Source organism: Ursus maritimus, unplaced genomic scaffold, assembly GCF_017311325.1.
Source record: "Ursus maritimus isolate PB19 unplaced genomic scaffold, ASM1731132v1 scaffold_6, whole genome shotgun sequence".
In the NCBI taxonomy this organism is placed as follows: Eukaryota; Metazoa; Chordata; class Mammalia; order Carnivora; family Ursidae; genus Ursus; species Ursus maritimus.
This window is the reverse complement of record NW_024426774.1, coordinates 22337591-22345828: the sequence shown is the minus strand read 5'-3', so window position 1 is coordinate 22345828 and position 8238 is coordinate 22337591.

Here is an 8238-nt window from a genome sequence, read left to right as displayed (position 1 = left end):
CATAATTTTGTCACATGGTTATTATATACCACTTCAATTTTTTTTATAGAACAAGGCAAACTATTTCCGGAACTAAATTATTATCATATCAAGTCTTATATTGAAAGCTGTTCTGCACACATACAAAATATTTTCTGACTGGTTAATTCCTTGATATGTTACACAATTCATTTATTCAACAAGCATTTACTGGTATTTACTGAAAAGTTAAAAACATTTCTAGCAAAGAAATGTAGGGTATATGTGCTTTGAGGGAGTCTTATAAATTGACACACTAATTTTTAAAGTTGTGAGTGTATGACCGTATTATTTGAATGATTGATTATAAGTGTATATGAATGTACACTGTTATAATCCAATAAAATTAGAAACAGGGTTAATTCATCAATATTTAACAATATGCATAATCACTACCATATTTGGTGGTAATCAGTTCACATAATTACTGCAGTTAGTATTACTTTTGTGGTCAAAGTATTTATAGGATAGGAAATGGAGGTAAGCATAGGCAAAGCAGGAAACTACTCTAAGACCCTAATGAGAACCTCTGAATCCGTAACTCACAGTGACCCAGGCAGCCATGCCTCCCTTGGTGTTCAAGGAGTTAGGTACAGATTCTCCTTTCTGACCCTCAGAAACTTCCCTGCTGAAGGAAGGAATGGAAAGTAAGATTGGATATAGTAGGGCTAGATCAGCAATGTCCAATATAATATGAGCCACATATGTAATTTTATATTTTTAAAGCTGCATTACAGAAATACAAATAAGCAAATGACCTGAATTTTAGTAATATATTTTATATAATCTAGTCTATCTAAAATATCATTTTAAGGTGTAATCAATATAAAAATTAATGAGATATATTTCATACTTTATTTTTCATACTAAGTGTTTGAAACCTGGTGTGTATTTACACTTACAGGATATCTCAATTCAACTGCTAAATTTCCAACAGTTAGAGTGAAATGTAGTCCTACCAAAACAACAGTTAAGTAAAATTTATTCTATACTCCTTCAGTACTTAAAGTAAATAAAAGTAAAAATTCTTCAGTTGCACCATCCACATTTCAACTGCTCAACAGCCACATGTAGCTAGTAGCTACATAGTAGACAGCAGAGGGCTAGATAATGAAGAACTAGGCAGAGGAAATTACATTCAATTGATTCTAGAATTGCTTCTCCTCCCTGAGTTTCACCTTCCTTCCCTCACCTCATCTTTCTTCTTAGATCCTAAGGTCTAACCAAATTGAAGGCAATTATGGAGTTGGGGTTGGGGGTGCTACAAACTCCATAGAAAAAGGAGAACTTTATGCTCTTTCCTACCCACCTCATCTGGGAGACAGCTGGAGGTCTCATCTGCATCTTTTTTGAAGTAAGAGCAGCCTTACAACTAGATGGAAAAAATTAAAGTCAGGCTTCTCAAACTGGGGTGAAGGGGCTAGGCTTGGGGGTGGGATGTACCAGAATACAGAATAACTATGGCATATCTCCCAAGAGGTAAGTTTTACTCAATGTTAAGTAAATAACTTAAAATAGTGTTGTTGTATTAGGACAACCATGGATATATTGTGAAATAGAATGCAAATACTGCCTATCAAATAAATATGTTCACAGTATAGCTTTACACTATTCCACTAAACCCTTATGTATGTGTTGGGATACTGCATATAAAATTTGAGGAAAGAGAAAGAACTGTGCGAAATTCCCCAAATAGAGATTCATTGAAGTTAATCAGCAAACACTGACAGGAAAGTTATGAAGGAGCTTAAAGAGAGAAGCTATCAATGGACATTCTTGGTCAAATTCCACCTTGAGATAGTTTTAAATTTTGCTCTTTACTTAGCTATACTGAGAAAATAGAGTTCTCATGGCAAGCAAGAGGAAAAGAATGCAAGGCAAATAAAAATATGAGCCATTTCAGGGGGCACCTGGGTGGCTCAGTCAGTTAAGTGTCTGCCTTTGGCTCAGGTCATGATCCCGGTGTCCTGGGACCAGGGTGTATCAGGCTCCCTGCTCAGCGGGGAGCCTGCTTCTCCCTCTCCCTCTGCCACTCCCTCTGCTTGTGCTCTCTGTCATGTGCTCTCATAAATAAATAAATAAATAAATAAGATCTTAAAAAAAAATATGAGCCATTTCTGGAAAAGGTAAGAGACAGGGAAGAAGGGGTAACTAGGAGAAACTATGCTCATATGGCAAAATCCTTTAATGAGTTTTTATATAGACTCCACCAACATGAAAAAAATCATACCAGAATTCACACTTGAATAGGATGTCTGGGATTTTTTTAAAAAAATAGACCATAGCTAATCTATAAGCAACTGAAATAATTTCTTTTCTCTGGGGGTAATATAAAGTGTTAGGGGTGGTGGTTCACAGAATCATACAATAGAAGTAGTATTTGGGGACTTATGTGCCTATATGAAAAATCTAATAGCAATAACCAGTGGTAATTCAGGGCAGGCAGGGAAACCTTAACTTCCTTGTAATTAGTCTCAAACTAAGCACTTAATATGTGCCGGACAATGTGCTGAAAGTTTTACATGCATTTTCTCACTTAATCCTCAGAATGTTTCTATAAAATGGGCATTATTTTATCCTTATATTCTAGATGAGAAATTTGAGGCTTAGGGAAGAAGAAATTTGCCCATGGACACATAATTAGTGAGTGATAAAGCTAGGACTTGAATCTGGGACTGTTTGACACATAAGTCCCATATACTTTAACCATTAAAAAACTGTTTTAAAAATTAAATGAAATTATGTGTAAAACACTTGACACATGGTAAGCAGTCCAATATTACTCGCTGTCATTTTGCCAGGAAAACAAAGCTAGCTTATGAGCTTTCGCTTTATAAAAATTTAAGTCTAGCGTTTGCATTGTAAATGTGCACATTACATTGTGACTTAGTGGTTAAATAAGCCATTGCTTTAGGAAAGAAAGATGGGCTTATCACCTTCTTGCTAAAATAAAATAATTCTTTTTTCAAAAAGATTTTATTTATTTATTTGACAGAGAGAGAAACAGCCAGCGAGAGAGGGAACACAAGCAGGGGGAGTGGGAGAGGAAGAAGCAGGCTCCCAGCAGAGGAGCCCAATGCGGGGCTCGATCCCAGGACTCTGGGATCATGCCCTAAGCCACCCAGGCGCCCTTAAAATAAAATAATTCTTAAAAAAGAATCCTTATTGAAATGACTATAGCATTTTTCTCTACCATAACCACAAAATTTTTTAAATTGTTAAGAAACAATATAGCAAATTGAAGAAAAATATTCTGGCAAAATTGCTGGAAGCTTTGCTGGGGCTATTATCAAATCTCCACTATTTTGATGTTTTAAATATTTTTTCTAATTTAATTTATCATCTAATGGTTATAGAATACTTTTAGACTCGGCCAAGCGCTAGGTGCTATGGTACTAGTAAAATTATACAGCACAGCTGTTTCAATAAGAAGTTCTTATCTGATTAGAAATTCAGCCCATTAGTGAATGAACCAAGAAACTTCGATGAAGTGGTGGGAATAAATGGAAACTAGACTGAATAGGATTTTAGGAGGGATGTGTTACAAAAGGATGTGCAGGAGGTGGGAACACATGCCCCTCCCCTTTTCTAAATGTGGCAATCATTAGAAGGAAGAAAATGAACAGCAGCTAGAAGGGACAATAGTCAAAGGAGAATTTGTTTTTCTTTTAAAGACAGAATTCTTAAGTGGGCCTGCAGGCGTAAAGGAAGGAGGAGCCAGTTGAGAGTATATGTTAAAATACTGGAGAATAGACCTTTATTAAGACCTGAAGCTTAGGCTATTCAACTCCTGGGAACATCCATTTTCTCACTTATGATATAAAGATAATAGAAACCTGTTTTCTTAGAACCTGGTACATATTAGTATTCAATAAAAATGATTAGATATTGTTAATAATACATATTTAGTAGGGTTAATGAGCAAAGGAACTATATGGATTATGCCTAGCACAGTGCTGAATCCTTAGCAAAAACTCAAAATGCAGCAGCACTACTACTGTATCTTTTTTTACAGGTAAGGGTATCTTTCAAGGCAAGAAGAGTCAGAATATGACAGGCAGCCACATTTCATCTCCACTAACAAATATAATTTAAATGTTAAAATTTTATTGATAACAGAGATCATAGGTATTTTAAAATGTGCTTTTGTTAGAGAATAAAATTTGGTAACAGGCAGGATCTCAATTTTAACATAGCATGGGTTTTTTGGTCGTTAAGTGTTCAATTGCTTCACAAGTTCCTTTTCTAAAAATCGAAGCTAGCTGGCCTGCATGTAAGGACCGCTGGACGCGTAAGGAAAGGGCACAGGGAAATTGTGGGAGAAGGGCTCCGGGCAAAGCACTGAGATGCAGCAGCTCAGATCCCGCAACTCCGGTGCCGTCGCGCCTGGGGAAGAAGACGTGTTGAAGGGGACCCAAGTAGAACGGGCGGACTCACTCAAAATACCACTGGCCCACGCAGCGGATAACGGCGGGCCGCCCTGGCCCGTTCCCCCTACCCCCGTCCCCGGGGCCTCTCCTCCCGGCCCGCGCGCGAGGGGAGCCAGCCAGCGACAAGCCGTCCAGGCCCGCGGCAGGAGGCCACCGTCCGGCACGTGGGAGCGCGTCGTCCCTCCACGGTCCCCGGTCCGCAGCCGGCCCCGCGGGCTAAGGCGCGAGGGCACCGCGCCTTCGACGTCCCCACAGAGCGACGGAGTGGGCCGCGCCGGCTCGCCACCACCACCGCGCGTCGCCGCCTCCCCCGGCCGCCCGACTCCGACCTCGACGCCCCCCCGCCCCTCTCCCGAGCCCAGGCCCCGGACGCTAGGAGGGCGTGCTCTCGTCGCGGCGAGGGAGCCTGAGGGGACTCTGGGGCGGAAGCATGTGGGGAAAGGGCCGCCACGCCGCCCCATCCTCACACACGGTGGGCGGCGGGGCCGGCTCCGAGAGGGATGGAGGGCCCAGGCGCAGCAGCAACTGGAGGGTAGCCGGCGAGGCCCGAAGCCGGGGGACGCGAGCGGAAGATACCTGCGAAAACCTGGAGCCAGACAGCCTTCCCCGGACGCTTCGAGGTCTCAGGCGGTTGCTCGCCACTCGCTCCACAGCGGCACTACCGGCTCAGAGACCTCCCGCCAACCGGGAGCGAGGCCCGCGCGGGCCAATCAGCGCACAAAGCCGCCACCGGGGGGCGGGGCCCGCTCCAGGTTGCGCGCGCCGCGCCCTCTGCTCCCGCTCCCGCTCCAGCGCGCCGGCTGCGTGCGGAGACCCTGCTGCCAGCCGACCTACCTGGCCTTGCGGACCCTCCCGGCCGGGTCCTGGCAGAACGCCACCACCCTCCCAGATCCCTTCTGGCCTACTAATTTAGCCCCTTTTCCTTGGACGCTTATCAAAGCCAGGCTTGTATTCGAGCCATTTAGCTTCCCTCTAGTTAGTTGGAGAGGCCCTGCGGGGCTGGGACTTCAGGTCTTCCCTAACTCACTTCTACCTCACAGCACCAAGCAGGACGCCTTGCACACACATACTAGCAGATACTTGATCAAGAGAGACGTCAATAGTAGGATGACAAAGAATCAGAAGTGAACTTTGCAGCAGCAATTGTAATGCCCACGATTTCTGCTATGTTAAATAACTATACAGAGGAAGAGACCACTTAAACTAAAAAAGGAGTGAATACCATGGCAGAGGTGATGTTACACTATTCCGTTAAATCTGTTCTAAGCTGTAAATTCTTCTACAGGAACCTTTTCATTTTGGTCTCATCGTAGCCCTTGGCCAGGTGCCTGGGATGTAGTTGATGCTAAGTAAACGCTTGTTCTCATTCTATTTTGTTATCTCCCCGCTATTACCCACTGATTCTTTACTCCAGACTTACACACTTGCTTTTCTCAGAGCATGTCTTAAACTTTCGTCTTGGAGCTGGCATATAATGTGGTCTCTCTTTTTCACCTGCATTTAAATTTTCTGACATCCATTCTTGAAGACCCAACTTAAGTCATCAGCCCATCATCTGAGTACGACTCTGTGCCATTCTTGAATTCCTGCAGCACTTTCTAAAGTTCTGATTTTTTCACTTATTAACCAGCTTTTTAAATAAAAAATTATTTTATTATGTGTACATATACAATTTTACATTAATGGCGTTGCATACATACTTTAGAAAATGGAAATGTTTGATATGTACAAAAGAATATATATAGTAACATATATGCAGGCAGCAGAGCATAATAAACAAAAACGCAAGAAGCCACTACCCACCGAAAAAGGATGAACCGAACACCCAAGAAATAGAACATAAATAATACTGATGAAATCCTGTATGTTCCTCCTTCTCCCCTTACTTTCCTTGAAGAGATGACTTGTTTTTCCCATTCCCTTAAGATTTACTGTATATTTAGACACAGATTTTGTTTGTAAATTTCTTTGTATTCTACAGTTTTTTTAACATGCTAATGCAGAACATTGAAAATAATTTTTATTGTTGTATAGAATTCTATTCAATGAATATACTGTAATTATCGCCATGCTCCTGTCAATGTCAATGGTCATTTGGGTTGTTTTTTGCTACTGTGAACGCTATGAGCATTCTTGTACACAAACATGGTTTTCAGTGGCTGTGCTTCTGTAAGATCATATTAGTTAAGTTATAGCTGGCACAGTTTCTGACTAGTTGGGTGGTCTGATGGGTTGGTGCCCATGTATCAAATATTCAAATACTACTGCTTGTATATGCCCCATGGTGCATGCATGTAGTTTTCCTATGAATGCTTTAAAGTGAAAATGATGGGTTTTAGGGCATGCAATTTACAAGATTACGAATGCTAAATTCATTTCCCAGGTAGTTGTACAAATTTTATTATTTTACTTACAAGTAATCTATATGCCCAATGTAGGGCTCAAACTCACGACCCTGAGATCAAGAGTCACATGCTCTACCAACTGAGCCAGCCAGGAGCCCCTCGTTGTACCAATTTTAAGAGTTCCCATCAGTCTGCATCTTGCCAACTTTATATTTTCTGACTTTTTGTGCCTAGATTATCTTTTAAAGTATGTCATTGAGAACACCTTTGGATTTTCTTTTCAGCACCCCTTTTCTGGGAAATATTCTGCTCAACCTCCCAAACCACTTGGGTGCAAGAATAGCAGCTATATTCATACAATATCATCTCTCTTCTTCACTTGTTGGGAGTCATAAGGGCCTTTCATCCAAGCTGGGCCAAATTCTCTTCCTGGAATTTTGCATAGGACCCAGAATTCAGTGTGGCTGACTACTCTTTTATATTGAAAGCAACAGAAACTCTTGAGAAGTATCAGGATGGAACAATAATAAATCTAACAAGATAAAAGGACTGCATTAAATTTCTCTCTAGAATACTTTTCTCCACTGTACCTCATTTTTTGGTTCCTTACTGAAAATATTATATCTTTTCCCATACTTGCTTCTGCCTATGACATAATCCTTATTTGTTAAATTGAGGCAACAACTTCTCTACTTTCAAGTTTAGATTCCTAATTTTAAGTGTTCATAAATACTAGGTGACTTTTGAAAGACAAAATATTACACTAAACTACTTTTCTAAAAATGTTTGAAGTGGCTCACAACAAAGGTGACTTTGAGGTCAATTAAACAGGGAACCTAGACTACAGAAAGGGGGAAGGGCAAGAAAGAAACCATAAAGATCTTGGAAAGTTTGATTCTGAACAAGAGGCAACTTCCCCAATATGCCTGTCAGATGCTAGCTGGGAAATGTTTCTTCAAGTAACTGGACACAACTTCTCATACTTTTAAAATTAATTATTTTTTTTGAGAGAGAGAACACGTGAGTTGTGAGGAGGGGAAGGTGGAGAGGGAGAGAGAGAATCTTAAGTACGCTCCACGCTCAGTTTTGCCAAAGCCCCACATGGGGCTCCATCTCACAACCCTGAGATCATGACCTGAGCTGAAATCAAGTTGGACACCCAACCAACTGAACCACCCAGGTGCCCCACAACTTCTCATATTTACCAATATTTTACCAAACGAAGATTATAGTTTTGACAATAAGCTATTTGGGCCACATAGAGCCAGATCAATTTTCCCCCGACTCCAGCATTCTTGTAAGAGACATAAAGCAGTTAGATGAGGATGAATGAAATTGGAACTGTATTTTTTTTTTTGGCTATTTTCTCCAAAAGGTCAAGGTGTCAAAAGAGTAAGTTTTGAAACTCACTTGCATTCATTAAAAAAAACATGGGCATGCCTACT